This window comes from Elephas maximus, chromosome 13, assembly GCF_024166365.1.
Source record: "Elephas maximus indicus isolate mEleMax1 chromosome 13, mEleMax1 primary haplotype, whole genome shotgun sequence".
Classification (NCBI taxonomy): Eukaryota; Metazoa; Chordata; class Mammalia; order Proboscidea; family Elephantidae; genus Elephas; species Elephas maximus.
The window spans coordinates 100,772,610-100,787,965 of NC_064831.1; the positions used below are offsets into that span (position 1 = coordinate 100,772,610).

Genomic DNA, 15,356 nt, shown 5'->3' on the forward strand with positions numbered 1-15,356 from the left:
GCTTGACCTGACCGATTGAATAAGTGGCGGTGATATGCACGGGTGGATAGTTAGGAAGCACAGGAACCTGGAAGAATTTCCACTTGAGGAATTTTTGATCATCCGGTGCCCAGCCTGGTATGTCTACGGAATTGAGAGAATGCACAGCGAGACAAATGTGCTTTTCTCATATATTTTCCGCTTGGGAATGGCTAGGAGCTCTACTGGAGAAACCGGACATACTTGCCATAGTTGAAAGCCTGTGTCAGTTGCGACTGGACGATTAGGATCTGCAGGGTATCTTTCCCACAAATCCTGGCATTGGATGAACAATCGAGTAGTCTGATACCTCACTGTAGCTCTCAAGAAAAGGTAGCAGCACAAATATCTGAGTCAAAAAACTAAGGTCAGGTTCGACGGCATTTGGTAAACGCGATGCGCGCGTCATGACTAGTTTCAGGTACGTGCCACAGGAAGTCACGATCGGCTAACACTCTAGTCAGGAAATGCAGGCATAACTGCTGCCTTCCACATGCGGAAAGATCATTTTCTTGACAGTTCTTTGGAATCTCATAGAGATTCTGTAGAACTGCTTTTCTGTATGCCCCACAGGATCCTGTGGTGGTTGATATACAGGAGGAGATGTTCTCCCTCTATAGGGATTATTCGGGCCTGAGGTAGATTGGATTGTGTCTCTACATGGCTCAGTGGTGAAATCAAAGTGTTGAAGGACTGTGGAAATTTCTAGAAGTGTTGGCACAATTCTTGGAAAGGAACTCATTCCCAAATGTCCTTCCAGCTGATTTGAAGATCCCCAGTTACTGGGGACTCTTGGGTGCCGTATCCCGAGAGTCCAACACGTTGGACGGTGCCCCTGGACGCATATTTGGCTGCCTTCAACACATCAGTCAGGGTTAATCAATTGCAAAGGCTCCTTTTGCCTGCGTGCTCCTGAGAATTTGTACTACATCCAGGCACGAGTCTCACTTTGTGTCAAGGGTCAGCAGTCTCCCCAGTGGGTTGTAAATGGGTGTCTTGATTTTGTGCATATGTTTGCGACTATCTGGGAGAAAGCATAGCCATAGGGAAGTGAGCTTCTCTCCTGTGATCTTTGTCTTACTGATTTGCCCTTTTCCAAGGGATAGTGAGGTCGATGTCTGTTGTCCTGCTTTCATGGGGGTCAAGCCAACTCCCCTGGAAACTGGAAGACGATGTGTGAATTCTCTCACCCAGTGTCATTCCTCGGTGGAAGGAAGACATTTGTGGTAAGCATCTTCAGGTCTCAGGGGATTTTTCCTGGGGAGAGATATGGCTCGGGTCAATGATGACATAACCTGTCTCGAAGAGAGATGATGACCTAAAAATCGTGCTCAGTGGGTTTATGCTGAGGCCCTGCGAGACACTCCTTTGCCCCGGCCTTATAGATCTTCTTTAGAGCAGACCCCCATTTTCATTCCTTTCACCTGCACCAAGTGACCCAAAACACCTGGGTGGCTGATTTTTGTCAGGCTGATTCCTTGGCTCTTTTCCTCTTTTTGTGTCATTTAGAAAGACCTGCTTCCATGAAACTCACCGTGGCGAGGTCACAAGGTGAGGGAATCACCGTGATTTTCCCTGGCCCCATCTGACACTTGGGCAAGTGAGGATGCAGCCCAAAAGGCAGTAGAGGTTGTTGACAAAGCTGAGGCATGTCCCCTGGTGTTTGCTTGACCTTGCCTGGTTGACTAAGTGGCAGTGATGTGCGTGGGTGGATACTTAGGAATCTGAGGATCCTGAAAAATGTGCGCTTGAGTCGTCTCCGATAGCCGGGGTCCAAGTCCGATACGTCCTAGGGAATTGGGAGAAATGCACAACGAGAAGAATGTATTTTCCCAAGATATTTATGGGAGGTGAATGGCTCAGAGCTCTACGGGAGACTGGTCAACTTGCCATATTGAAAGCGTTTGTCAGTTTCAGCTGGCTTCTTAGGATCTGCAGGGCACTTTTCCCAGGAATCTTGAAATTGGATGAGAGATTCCGTAGTCTGATAGCTGGCTCCAGCTTTCAAGTGAAGGTAGCTGCACAGATACCTGCGTAGAAAATCTAAAGTCAGGGTCTATGCCATGCGTGAGGAGGACACGAGGGTCGTGAGCAGTTTCAGGTTCATGCCCCAGGAAGTCATGTTTCCTTGGAGCTGTAGACAGTGAATGCAGGTGTAAATGCTGCCTTGCACGAGTGCAAAGATCACTGTTCCTACACAGTTCATTGGAATCCCGTAGAGTTTCCATAAGACTCCTGCTCTGTTTGTGCCAAGAGATCTTCCGATGGTTGATAAACAGGAGGAGATATGTTCCCTGTGTTACCGTTCTTTGGGAAAGAGGTGGCCGGGTCTGTGTCTCTGCATGGCACAAGGGTGAAATCAAACTCCGGAAATTCGTAGGAGAAGTTTGGGGCAAATTCTTGGAGTAAGCACTCTTCTGAGTGTCCCACAGCTCGTTTGAAGATCCCCAGTTTGGGGAACCCTTGGGTGTAATTTCCTGAGAGTGCTCGTGCACGGGACAGTGCCTGTGGACACAGATTTGGCTTCCTTGTTACATGGGCCAGGCCTGATCAAAATGAAAAGCCTCTCCTTGCCTGGGACCTCCTGAGTTTTTTTTACTCCGTTCTGAGACCTCTATGCCATGTCCTGATCTGGCACATGTCTGCCTTTCTGTCAAGGGTGAGCAGTCTCCCTAACGGGTTAGAAGTGCGTGTCTTGATGTTGTCCATATTTTTGAGTGCATGTGGGAAAAACCTTAGCTGTTAGACCATGGATGTCTCTCGTCCGATGTCTGGCTTACTTCTTTGTCCTTCCTAAAAGGATTGCAAGGTCCAGGCCTGTTTGCCCGCTTTCATGAGGGTCAAGCTACTCCCCAGGAACCTGGAAGAGGATGTGCGAACATTCTCATCCTGCATGATTCCGGGCTGGATGGAAGATGTCTGTGGTAAGGAACTTGAGGACTCAGGTGATTTTTCCTGGGGATTGATATGTCTCGGGTCAATGATGACACCTCCACTTCTCTGGAAGAGAAATGATGACATTAAAATCACGCTCAATAGGATCACGCTGAGGCCCAGAGGGAAGCTGCTTTTCCCCAATCTTAATGATCTCCTTTAGAATGGAGCCCGTTTTGATTCCTTTTACGTCCAGCACGTGATCGAAAACTCCTCACTGACCGATTTTTGTCAAGCTGATTCCTTGGCTCCTTTCCTCTTTTTCTCTGACTTAGAAAGACCTACTCCCAAGAGATTCACCACAGGAAGAACACAAGGTGAGTGAATGATGGCAGTTTTACCGTGTCCCTGCTGATACTTGGACAAGTGAAAACGGAGCCCAAAAGGCAGTCGGGTTTTGTGGAGAAGCTGAGACGCGTGCCCTGCTTTTAGCTTGACCTGACCGATTGAATAAGTGGCGGTGATATGCACGGGTGGATAGTTAGGAAGCACAGGAACCTGGAAGAATTTCCACTTGAGGAATTTTTGATCATCCGGTGCCCAGCCTGGTATGTCTACGGAATTGAGAGAATGCACAGCGAGACAAATGTGCTTTTCTCATATATTTTCCGCTTGGGAATGGCTAGGAGCTCTACTGGAGAAACCGGACATACTTGCCATAGTTGAAAGCCCGTGTCAGTTGCGACTGGACGATTAGGATCTGCAGGGTATCTTTCCCACAAATCCTGGCATTGGATGAACAATCGAGTAGTCTGATACCTCACTGTAGCTCTCAAGAAAAGGTAGCAGCACAAATATCTGAGTCAAAAAACTAAGGTCAGGTTCGACGGCATTTGGTAAACGCGATGCGCGCGTCATGACTAGTTTCAGGTACGTGCCACAGGAAGTCACGATCGGCTAACACTCTAGTCAGGAAATGCAGGCATAACTGCTGCCTTCCACATGCGGAAAGATCATTTTCTTGACAGTTCTTTGGAATCTCATAGAGATTCTGTAGAACTGCTTTTCTGTATGCCCCACAGGATCCTGTGGTGGTTGATATACAGGAGGAGATGTTCTCCCTCTATAGGGATTATTCGGGCCTGAGGTAGATTGGATTGTGTCTCTACATGGCTCAGTGGTGAAATCAAAGTGTTGAAGGACTGTGGAAATTTCTAGAAGTGTTGGCACAATTCTTGGAAAGGAACTCATTCCCAAATGTCCTTCCAGCTGATTTGAAGATCCCCAGTTACTGGGGACTCTTGGGTGCCGTATCCCGAGAGTCCAACACGTTGGACGGTGCCCCTGGACGCATATTTGGCTGCCTTCAACACATCAGTCAGGGTTAATCAATTGCAAAGGCTCCTTTTGCCTGCGTGCTCCTGAGAATTTGTACTACATCCAGGCACGAGTCTCACTTTGTGTCAAGGGTCAGCAGTCTCCCCAGTGGGTTGTAAATGGGTGTCTTGATTTTGTGCATATGTTTGCGACTATCTGGGAGAAAGCATAGCCATAGGGAAGTGAGCTTCTCTCCTGTGATCTTTGTCTTACTGATTTGCCCTTTTCCAAGGGATAGTGAGGTCGATGTCTGTTGTCCTGCTTTCATGGGGGTCAAGCCAACTCCCCTGGAAACTGGAAGACGATGTGTGAATTCTCTCACCCAGTGTCATTCCTCGGTGGAAGGAAGACATTTGTGGTAAGCATCTTCAGGTCTCAGGGGATTTTTCCTGGGGAGAGATATGGCTCGGGTCAATGATGACATAACCTGTCTCGAAGAGAGATGATGACCTAAAAATCGTGCTCAGTGGGTTTATGCTGAGGCCCTGCGAGACACTCCTTTGCCCCGGCCTTATAGATCTTCTTTAGAGCAGACCCCCATTTTCATTCCTTTCACCTGCACCAAGTGACCCAAAACACCTGGGTGGCTGATTTTTGTCAGGCTGATTCCTTGGCTCTTTTCCTCTTTTTGTGTCATTTAGAAAGACCTGCTTCCATGAAACTCACCGTGGCGAGGTCACAAGGTGAGGGAATCACCGTGATTTTCCCTGGCCCCATCTGACACTTGGGCAAGTGAGGATGCAGCCCAAAAGGCAGTAGAGGTTGTTGACAAAGCTGAGGCATGTCCCCTGGTGTTTGCTTGACCTTGCCTGGTTGACTAAGTGGCAGTGATGTGCGTGGGTGGATACTTAGGAATCTGAGGATCCTGAAAAATGTGCGCTTGAGTCGTCTCCGATAGCCGGGGTCCAAGTCCGATACGTCCTAGGGAATTGGGAGAAATGCACAACGAGAAGAATGTATTTTCCCAAGATATTTATGGGAGGTGAATGGCTCAGAGCTCTACGGGAGACTGGTCAACTTGCCATATTGAAAGCGTTTGTCAGTTTCAGCTGGCTTCTTAGGATCTGCAGGGCACTTTTCCCAGGAATCTTGAAATTGGATGAGAGATTCCGTAGTCTGATAGCTGGCTCCAGCTTTCAAGTGAAGGTAGCTGCACAGATACCCGCGTAGAAAATCTAAAGTCAGGGTCTATGCCTTGTGTGAGGAGGACACGAGGGTCGTGAGCAGTTTCAGGTTCATGCCACAGGAAGTCATGTTTCCTTGGAGCTGTAGACAGTGAATGCAGGTGTAAATGCTGCCTTGCACGAGTGCAAAGATCACTGTTCCTACACAGTTCATTGGAATCCCGTAGAGTTTCCATAAGACTCCTGCTCTGTTTGTGCCAAGAGATCTTCTGATGGTTGATAAGCAGGAGGAGATATGTTCCCTGTGTTACCGTTCTTTGGGAAAGAGGTGGCCGGGTCTGTGTCTCTGCATGGCACAAGGGTGAAATCAAACTCCGGAAATTCGTAGGAGAAGTTTGGGGCAAATTCTTGGAGTAAGCACTCTTCTGAGTGTCCCACAGCTCGTTTGAAGATCCCCAGTTTGGGGAACCCTTGGGTGTAATTTCCTGAGAGTGCTCGTGCACGGGACAGTGCCTGTGGACACAGATTTGGCTTCCTTGTTACATGGGCCAGGCCTGATCAAAATGAAAAGCCTCTCCTTGCCTGGGACCTCCTGAGTTTTTTTTACTCCGTTCTGAGACCTCTATGCCATGTCCTGATCTGGCACATGTCTGCCTTTCTGTCAAGGGTGAGCAGTCTCCCTAACGGGTTAGAAGTGCGTGTCTTGATGTTGTCCATATTTTTGAGTGCATGTGGGAAAAACCTTAGCTGTTAGACCATGGATGTCTCTCGTCCGATGTCTGGCTTACTTCTTTGTCCTTCCTAAAAGGATTGCAAGGTCCAGGCCTGTTTGCCCGCTTTCATGAGGGTCAAGCTACTCCCCAGGAACCTGGAAGAGGATGTGCGAACATTCTCATCCTGCATGATTCCGGGCTGGATGGAAGATGTCTGTGGTAAGGAACTTGAGGACTCAGGTGATTTTTCCTGGGGATTGATATGTCTCGGGTCAATGATGACACCTCCACTTCTCTGGAAGAGAAATGATGACATTAAAATCACGCTCAATAGGATCACGCTGAGGCCCAGAGGGAAGCTGCTTTTCCCCAATCTTAATGATCTCCTTTAGAATGGAGCCCGTTTTGATTCCTTTTACGTCCAGCACGTGATCGAAAACTCCTCACTGACCGATTTTTGTCAAGCTGATTCCTTGGCTCCTTTCCTCTTTTTCTCTGACTTAGAAAGACCTACTCCCAAGAGATTCACCACAGGAAGAACACAAGGTGAGTGAATGATGGCAGTTTTACCGTGTCCCTGCTGATACTTGGACAAGTGAAAACGGAGCCCAAAAGGCAGTCGGGTTTTGTGGAGAAGCTGAGACGCGTGCCCTGCTTTTAGCTTGACCTGACCGATTGAATAAGTGGCGGTGATATGCACGGGTGGATAGTTAGGAAGCACAGGAACCTGGAAGAATTTCCACTTGAGGAATTTTTGATCATCCGGTGCCCAGCCTGGTATGTCTACGGAATTGAGAGAATGCACAGCGAGACAAATGTGCTTTTCTCATATATTTTCCGCTTGGGAATGGCTAGGAGCTCTACTGGAGAAACCGGACATACTTGCCATAGTTGAAAGCCCGTGTCAGTTGCGACTGGACGATTAGGATCTGCAGGGTATCTTTCCCACAAATCCTGGCATTGGATGAACAATCGAGTAGTCTGATACCTCACTGTAGCTCTCAAGAAAAGGTAGCAGCACAAATATCTGAGTCAAAAAACTAAGGTCAGGTTCGACGGCATTTGGTAAACGCGATGCGCGCGTCATGACTAGTTTCAGGTACGTGCCACAGGAAGTCACGATCGGCTAACACTCTAGTCAGGAAATGCAGGCATAACTGCTGCCTTCCACATGCGGAAAGATCATTTTCTTGACAGTTCTTTGGAATCTCATAGAGATTCTGTAGAACTGCTTTTCTGTATGCCCCACAGGATCCTGTGGTGGTTGATATACAGGAGGAGATGTTCTCCCTCTATAGGGATTATTCGGGCCTGAGGTAGATTGGATTGTGTCTCTACATGGCTCAGTGGTGAAATCAAAGTGTTGAAGGACTGTGGAAATTTCTAGAAGTGTTGGCACAATTCTTGGAAAGGAACTCATTCCCAAATGTCCTTCCAGCTGATTTGAAGATCCCCAGTTACTGGGGACTCTTGGGTGCCGTATCCCGAGAGTCCAACACGTTGGACGGTGCCCCTGGACGCATATTTGGCTGCCTTCAACACATCAGTCAGGGTTAATCAATTGCAAAGGCTCCTTTTGCCTGCGTGCTCCTGAGAATTTGTACTACATCCAGGCACGAGTCTCACTTTGTGTCAAGGGTCAGCAGTCTCCCCAGTGGGTTGTAAATGGGTGTCTTGATTTTGTGCATATGTTTGCGACTATCTGGGAGAAAGCATAGCCATAGGGAAGTGAGCTTCTCTCCTGTGATCTTTGTCTTACTGATTTGCCCTTTTCCAAGGGATAGTGAGGTCGATGTCTGTTGTCCTGCTTTCATGGGGGTCAAGCCAACTCCCCTGGAAACTGGAAGACGATGTGTGAATTCTCTCACCCAGTGTCATTCCTCGGTGGAAGGAAGACATTTGTGGTAAGCATCTTCAGGTCTCAGGGGATTTTTCCTGGGGAGAGATATGGCTCGGGTCAATGATGACATAACCTGTCTCGAAGAGAGATGATGACCTAAAAATCGTGCTCAGTGGGTTTATGCTGAGGCCCTGCGAGACACTCCTTTGCCCCGGCCTTATAGATCTTCTTTAGAGCAGACCCCCATTTTCATTCCTTTCACCTGCACCAAGTGACCCAAAACACCTGGGTGGCTGATTTTTGTCAGGCTGATTCCTTGGCTCTTTTCCTCTTTTTGTGTCATTTAGAAAGACCTGCTTCCATGAAACTCACCGTGGCGAGGTCACAAGGTGAGGGAATCACCGTGATTTTCCCTGGCCCCATCTGACACTTGGGCAAGTGAGGATGCAGCCCAAAAGGCAGTAGAGGTTGTTGACAAAGCTGAGGCATGTCCCCTGGTGTTTGCTTGACCTTGCCTGGTTGACTAAGTGGCAGTGATGTGCGTGGGTGGATACTTAGGAATCTGAGGATCCTGAAAAATGTGCGCTTGAGTCGTCTCCGATAGCCGGGGTCCAAGTCCGATACGTCCTAGGGAATTGGGAGAAATGCACAACGAGAAGAATGTATTTTCCCAAGATATTTATGGGAGGTGAATGGCTCAGAGCTCTACGGGAGACTGGTCAACTTGCCATATTGAAAGCGTTTGTCAGTTTCAGCTGGCTTCTTAGGATCTGCAGGGCACTTTTCCCAGGAATCTTGAAATTGGATGAGAGATTCCGTAGTCTGATAGCTGGCTCCAGCTTTCAAGTGAAGGTAGCTGCACAGATACCTGCGTAGAAAATCTAAAGTCAGGGTCTATGCCATGCGTGAGGAGGACACGAGGGTCGTGAGCAGTTTCAGGTTCATGCCCCAGGAAGTCATGTTTCCTTGGAGCTGTAGACAGTGAATGCAGGTGTAAATGCTGCCTTGCACGAGTGCAAAGATCACTGTTCCTACACAGTTCATTGGAATCCCGTAGAGTTTCCATAAGACTCCTGCTCTGTTTGTGCCAAGAGATCTTCCGATGGTTGATAAACAGGAGGAGATATGTTCCCTGTGTTACTGTTCTTTGGGAAAGAGGTGGCCGGGTCTGTGTCTCTGCATGGCACAAGGGTGAAATCAAACTCCGGAAATTCGTAGGAGAAGTTTGGGGCAAATTCTTGGAGTAAGCACTCTTCTGAGTGTCCCACAGCTCGTTTGAAGATCCGCAGTTTGGGGAACCCTTGGGTGTAATTTCCTGAGCGTGCTCGTGCACGGGACAGTGCCTGTGGACACAGATTTGGCTTCCTTGTTACATGGGCCAGGCCTGATCAAAATGAAAAACCTCTCCTTGCCTGGGACCTCCTGAGTTTTTTTTACTCCGTTCTGAGACCTCTATGCCATGTCCTGATCTGGCACATGTCTGCCTTTCTGTCAAGGGTGAGCAGTCTCCCTAACGGGTTAGAAGTGCGTGTCTTGATGTTGTCCATATTTTTGAGTGCATGTGGGAAAAACCTTAGCTGTTAGACCATGGATGTCTCTCGTCCGATGTCTGGCTTACTTCTTTGTCCTTCCTAAAAGGATTGCAAGGTCCAGGCCTGTTTGCCCGCTTTCATGAGGGTCAAGCTACTCCCCAGGAACCTGGAAGAGGATGTGCGAACATTCTCATCCTGCATGATTCCGGGCTGGATGGAAGATGTCTGTGGTAAGGAACTTGAGGACTCAGGTGATTTTTCCTGGGGATTGATATGTCTCGGGTCAATGATGACACCTCCACTTCTCTGGAAGAGAAATGATGACATTAAAATCACGCTCAATAGGATCACGCTGAGGCCCAGAGGGAAACTGCTTTTCCCCAATCTTAATGATCTCCTTTAGAATGGAGCCCGTTTTGATTCCTTTTACGTCCAGCACGTGATCGAAAACTCCTCACTGACCGATTTTTGTCAAGCTGATTCCTTGGCTCCTTTCCTCTTTTTCTCTGACTTAGAAAGACCTACTCCCAAGAGATTCACCACAGGAAGAACACAAGGTGAGTGAATGATGGCAGTTTTACCTTGTCCCTGCTGATACTTGGACAAGTGAAAACGGAGCCCAAAAGGCAGTCGGGTTTTGTGGAGAAGCTGAGACGCGTGCCCTGCTTTTAGCTTGACCTGACCGATTGAATAAGTGGCGGTGATATGCACGGGTGGATAGTTAGGAAGCACAGGAACCTGGAAGAATTTCCACTTGAGGAATTTTTGATCATCCGGTGCCCAGCCTGGTATGTCTACGGAATTGAGAGAATGCACAGCGAGACAAATGTGCTTTTCTCATATATTTTCCGCTTGGGAATGGCTAGGAGCTCTACTGGAGAAACCGGACATACTTGCCATAGTTGAAAGCCCGTGTCAGTTGCGACTGGACGATTAGGATCTGCAGGGTATCTTTCCCACAAATCCTGGCACTGGGTGAACAATCGAGTAGTCTGATACCTCACTGTAGCTATCAAGAAAAGGTAGCAGCACAAATATCTGAGTCAAAACACTAAGGTCAGGTTCGATGGCATTTGGTAAACGCGATGCGCGCGTCATGACTAGTTTCAGGTACGTGCCACAGGAAGTCACGATCGGCTAACACTCTAGTCAGGAAATGCAGGCATAACTGCTGCCTTCCACATGCGGAAAGATCATTTTCTTGACAGTTCTTTGGAATCTCATAGAGATTCTGTAGAACTGCTTTTCTGTATGCCCCACAGGATCCTGTGGTGGTTGATATACAGGAGGAGATGTTCTCCCTCTATAGGGATTATTCGGGCCTGAGGTAGATTGGATTGTGTCTCTACATGGCTCAGTGGTGAAATCAAAGTGTTGAAGGACTGTGGAAATTTCTAGAAGTGTTGGCACAATTCTTGGAAAGGAACTCATTCCCAAATGTCCTTCCAGCTGATTTGAAGATCCCCAGTTACTGGGGACTCTTGGGTGCCGTATCCCGAGAGTCCAACACGTTGGACGGTGCCCCTGGACGCATATTTGGCTGCCTTCAACACATCAGTCAGGGTTAATCAATTGCAAAGGCTCCTTTTGCCTGCGTGCTCCTGAGAATTTGTACTACATCCAGGCACGAGTCTCACTTTGTGTCAAGGGTCAGCAGTCTCCCCAGTGGGTTGTAAATGGGTGTCTTGATTTTGTGCATATGTTTGCGACTATCTGGGAGAAAGCATAGCCATAGGGAAGTGAGCTTCTCTCCTGTGATCTTTGTCTTACTGATTTGCCCTTTTCCAAGGGATAGTGAGGTCGATGTCTGTTGTCCTGCTTTCATGGGGGTCAAGCCAACTCCCCTGGAAACTGGAAGACGATGTGTGAATTCTCTCACCCAGTGTCATTCCTCGGTGGAAGGAAGACATTTGTGGTAAGCATCTTCAGGTCTCAGGGGATTTTTCCTGGGGAGAGATATGGCTCGGGTCAATGATGACATAACCTGTCTCGAAGAGAGATGATGACCTAAAAATCGTGCTCAGTGGGTTTATGCTGAGGCCCTGCGAGACACTCCTTTGCCCCGGCCTTATAGATCTTCTTTAGAGCAGACCCCCATTTTCATTCCTTTCACCTGCACCAAGTGACCCAAAACACCTGGGTGGCTGATTTTTGCCAGGCTGATTCCTTGGCTCTTTTCCTCTTTTTGTGTCATTTAGAAAGACCTGCTTCCATGAAACTCACCGTGGCGAGGTCACAAGGTGAGGGAATCACCGTGATTTTCCCTGGCCCCATCTGACACTTGGGCAAGTGAGGATGCAGCCCAAAAGGCAGTAGAGGTTGTTGACAAAGCTGAGGCATGTCCCCTGGTGTTTGCTTGACCTTGCCTGGTTGACTAAGTGGCAGTGATGTGCGTGGGTGGATACTTAGGAATCTGAGGATCCTGAAAAATGTGCGCTTGAGTCGTCTCCGATAGCCGGGGTCCAAGTCCGATACGTCCTAGGGAATTGGGAGAAATGCACAACGAGAAGAATGTATTTTCCCAAGATATTTATGGGAGGTGAATGGCTCAGAGCTCTACGGGAGACTGGTCAACTTGCCATATTGAAAGCGTTTGTCAGTTTCAGCTGGCTTCTTAGGATCTGCAGGGCACTTTTCCCAGGAATCTTGAAATTGGATGAGAGATTCCGTAGTCTGATAGCTGGCTCCAGCTTTCAAGTGAAGGTAGCTGCACAGATACCTGCGTAGAAAATCTAAAGTCAGGGTCTATGCCATGCGTGAGGAGGACACGAGGGTCGTGAGCAGTTTCAGGTTCATGCCCCAGGAAGTCATGTTTCCTTGGAGCTGTAGACAGTGAATGCAGGTGTAAATGCTGCCTTGCACGAGTGCAAAGATCACTGTTCCTACACAGTTCATTGGAATCCCGTAGAGTTTCCATAAGACTCCTGCTCTGTTTGTGCCAAGAGATCTTCCGATGGTTGATAAACAGGAGGAGATATGTTCCCTGTGTTACCGTTCTTTGGGAAAGAGGTGGCCGGGTCTGTGTCTCTGCATGGCACAAGGGTGAAATCAAACTCCGGAAATTCGTAGGAGAAGTTTGGGGCAAATTCTTGGAGTAAGCACTCTTCTGAGTGTCCCACAGCTCGTTTGAAGATCCCCAGTTTGGGGAACCCTTGGGTGTAATTTCCTGAGAGTGCTCGTGCACGGGACAGTGCCTGTGGACACAGATTTGGCTTCCTTGTTACATGGGCCAGGCCTGATCAAAATGAAAAGCCTCTCCTTGCCTGGGACCTCCTGAGTTTTTTTTACTCCGTTCTGAGACCTCTATGCCATGTCCTGATCTGGCACATGTCTGCCTTTCTGTCAAGGGTGAGCAGTCTCCCTAACGGGTTAGAAGTGCGTGTCTTGATGTTGTCCATATTTTTGAGTGCATGTGGGAAAAACCTTAGCTGTTAGACCATGGATGTCTCTCGTCCGATGTCTGGCTTACTTCTTTGTCCTTCCTAAAAGGATTGCAAGGTCCAGGCCTGTTTGCCCGCTTTCATGAGGGTCAAGCTACTCCCCAGGAACCTGGAAGAGGATGTGCGAACATTCTCATCCTGCATGATTCCGGGCTGGATGGAAGATGTCTGTGGTAAGGAACTTGAGGACTCAGGTGATTTTTCCTGGGGATTGATATGTCTCGGGTCAATGATGACACCTCCACTTCTCTGGAAGAGAAATGATGACATTAAAATCACGCTCAATAGGATCACGCTGAGGCCCAGAGGGAAGCTGCTTTTCCCCAATCTTAATGATCTCCTTTAGAATGGAGCCCGTTTTGATTCCTTTTACGTCCAGCACGTGATCGAAAACTCCTCACTGACCGATTTTTGTCAAGCTGATTCCTTGGCTCCTTTCCTCTTTTTCTCTGACTTAGAAAGACCTACTCCCAAGAGATTCACCACAGGAAGAACACAAGGTGAGTGAATGATGGCAGTTTTACCGTGTCCCTGCAGATACTTGGACAAGTGAAAACGGAGCCCAAAAGGCAGTCGGGTTTTGTGGAGAAGCTGAGACGCGTGCCCTGCTTTTAGCTTGACCTGACCGATTGAATAAGTGGCGGTGATATGCACGGGTGGATAGTTAGGAAGCACAGGAACCTGGAAGAATTTCCACTTGAGGAATTTTTGATCATCCGGTGCCCAGCCTGGTATGTCTACGGAATTGAGAGAATGCACGGCGAGACAAATGTGCTTTTCTCATATATTTTCCGCTTGGGAATGGCTAGGAGCTCTACTGGAGAAACCGGACATACTTGCCATAGTTGAAAGCCCGTGTCAGTTGCGACTGGACGATTAGGATCTGCAGGGTATCTTTCCCACAAATCCTGGCATTGGATGAACAATCGAGTAGTCTGATACCTCACTGTAGCTCTCAAGAAAAGGTAGCAGCACAAATATCTGAGTCAAAAAACTAAGGTCAGGTTCGACGGCATTTGGTAAACGCGATGCGCGCGTCATGACTAGTTTCAGGTACGTGCCACAGGAAGTCACGATCGGCTAACACTCTAGTCAGGAAATGCAGGCATAACTGCTGCCTTCCACATGCGGAAAGATCATTTTCTTGACAGTTCTTTGGAATCTCATAGAGATTCTGTAGAACTGCTTTTCTGTATGCCCCACAGGATCCTGTGGTGGTTGATATACAGGAGGAGATGTTCTCCCTCTATAGGGATTATTCGGGCCTGAGGTAGATTGGATTGTGTCTCTACATGGCTCAGTGGTGAAATCAAAGTGTTGAAGGACTGTGGAAATTTCTAGAAGTGTTGGCACAATTCTTGGAAAGGAACTCATTCCCAAATGTCCTTCCAGCTGATTTGAAGATCCCCAGTTACTGGGGACTCTTGGGTGCCGTATCCCGAGAGTCCAACACGTTGGACGGTGCCCCTGGACGCATATTTGGCTGCCTTCAACACATCAGTCAGGGTTAATCAATTGCAAAGGCTCCTTTTGCCTGCGTGCTCCTGAGAATTTGTACTACATCCAGGCACGAGTCTCACTTTGTGTCAAGGGTCAGCAGTCTCCCCAGTGGGTTGTAAATGGGTGTCTTGATTTTGTGCATATGTTTGCGACTATCTGGGAGAAAGCATAGCCATAGGGAAGTGAGCTTCTCTCCTGTGATCTTTGTCTTACTGATTTGCCCTTTTCCAAGGGATAGTGAGGTCGATGTCTGTTGTCCTGCTTTCATGGGGGTCAAGCCAACTCCCCTGGAAACTGGAAGACGATGTGTGAATTCTCTCACCCAGTGTCATTCCTCGGTGGAAGGAAGACATTTGTGGTAAGCATCTTCAGGTCTCAGGGGATTTTTCCTGGGGAGAGATATGGCTCGGGTCAATGATGACATAACCTGTCTCGAAGAGAGATGATGACCTAAAAATCGTGCTCAGTGGGTTTATGCTGAGGCCCTGCGAGACACTCCTTTGCCCCGGCCTTATAGATCTTCTTTAGAGCAGACCCCCATTTTCATTCCTTTCACCTGCACCAAGTGACCCAAAACACCTGGGTGGCTGATTTTTGTCAGGCTGATTCCTTGGCTCTTTTCCTCTTTTTGTGTCATTTAGAAAGACCTGCTTCCATGAAACTCACCGTGGCGAGGTCACAAGGTGAGGGAATCACCGTGATTTTCCCTGGCCCCATCTGACACTTGGGCAAGTGAGGATGCAGCCCAAAAGGCAGTAGAGGTTGTTGACAAAGCTGAGGCATGTCCCCTGGTGTTTGCTTGACCTTGCCTGGTTGACTAAGTGGCAGTGATGTGCGTGGGTGGATACTTAGGAATCTGAGGATCCTGAAAAATGTGCGCTTGAGTCGTCTCCGATAGCCGGGGTCCAAGTCCGATACGTCCTAGGGAATTGGGAGAA

At 48.2% G+C, this 15,356-nt stretch overlaps 9 non-coding genes across 9 annotated transcripts; all 9 read left to right on the plus strand.

Moving 5' to 3' along the window:
* Positions 1 to 1,294: 1,294 nt before the first annotated feature.
* Positions 1,295 to 1,372, plus strand: LOC126057757 (small nucleolar RNA SNORD115). Its single transcript, XR_007512832.1, has one exon. It is a non-coding gene; the product is annotated as a small nucleolar RNA SNORD115 (small nucleolar RNA).
* A 1,620-nt stretch (positions 1,373 to 2,992) lies between these two features.
* On the plus strand, positions 2,993 to 3,073 carry LOC126057634 (small nucleolar RNA SNORD115). Its single transcript, XR_007512708.1, has one exon. It is a non-coding gene; the product is annotated as a small nucleolar RNA SNORD115 (small nucleolar RNA).
* Positions 3,074 to 4,677: 1,604 nt separating this feature from the next.
* Positions 4,678 to 4,755, plus strand: LOC126057758 (small nucleolar RNA SNORD115). The gene has a single exon (XR_007512833.1). It is a non-coding gene; the product is annotated as a small nucleolar RNA SNORD115 (small nucleolar RNA).
* Positions 4,756 to 6,375: 1,620 nt separating this feature from the next.
* Positions 6,376 to 6,456, plus strand: LOC126057635 (small nucleolar RNA SNORD115). The gene has a single exon (XR_007512711.1). It is a non-coding gene; the product is annotated as a small nucleolar RNA SNORD115 (small nucleolar RNA).
* Positions 6,457 to 8,060: 1,604 nt separating this feature from the next.
* Positions 8,061 to 8,138, plus strand: LOC126057759 (small nucleolar RNA SNORD115). Its single transcript, XR_007512834.1, has one exon. It is a non-coding gene; the product is annotated as a small nucleolar RNA SNORD115 (small nucleolar RNA).
* A 1,620-nt stretch (positions 8,139 to 9,758) lies between these two features.
* On the plus strand, positions 9,759 to 9,839 carry LOC126057636 (small nucleolar RNA SNORD115). The gene has a single exon (XR_007512712.1). It is a non-coding gene; the product is annotated as a small nucleolar RNA SNORD115 (small nucleolar RNA).
* A 1,604-nt stretch (positions 9,840 to 11,443) lies between these two features.
* On the plus strand, positions 11,444 to 11,521 carry LOC126057760 (small nucleolar RNA SNORD115). Its single transcript, XR_007512835.1, has one exon. It is a non-coding gene; the product is annotated as a small nucleolar RNA SNORD115 (small nucleolar RNA).
* A 1,620-nt stretch (positions 11,522 to 13,141) lies between these two features.
* Positions 13,142 to 13,222, plus strand: LOC126057637 (small nucleolar RNA SNORD115). The gene has a single exon (XR_007512713.1). It is a non-coding gene; the product is annotated as a small nucleolar RNA SNORD115 (small nucleolar RNA).
* Positions 13,223 to 14,826: 1,604 nt separating this feature from the next.
* Positions 14,827 to 14,904, plus strand: LOC126057762 (small nucleolar RNA SNORD115). The gene has a single exon (XR_007512836.1). It is a non-coding gene; the product is annotated as a small nucleolar RNA SNORD115 (small nucleolar RNA).
* Positions 14,905 to 15,356: the final 452 nt, after the last annotated feature.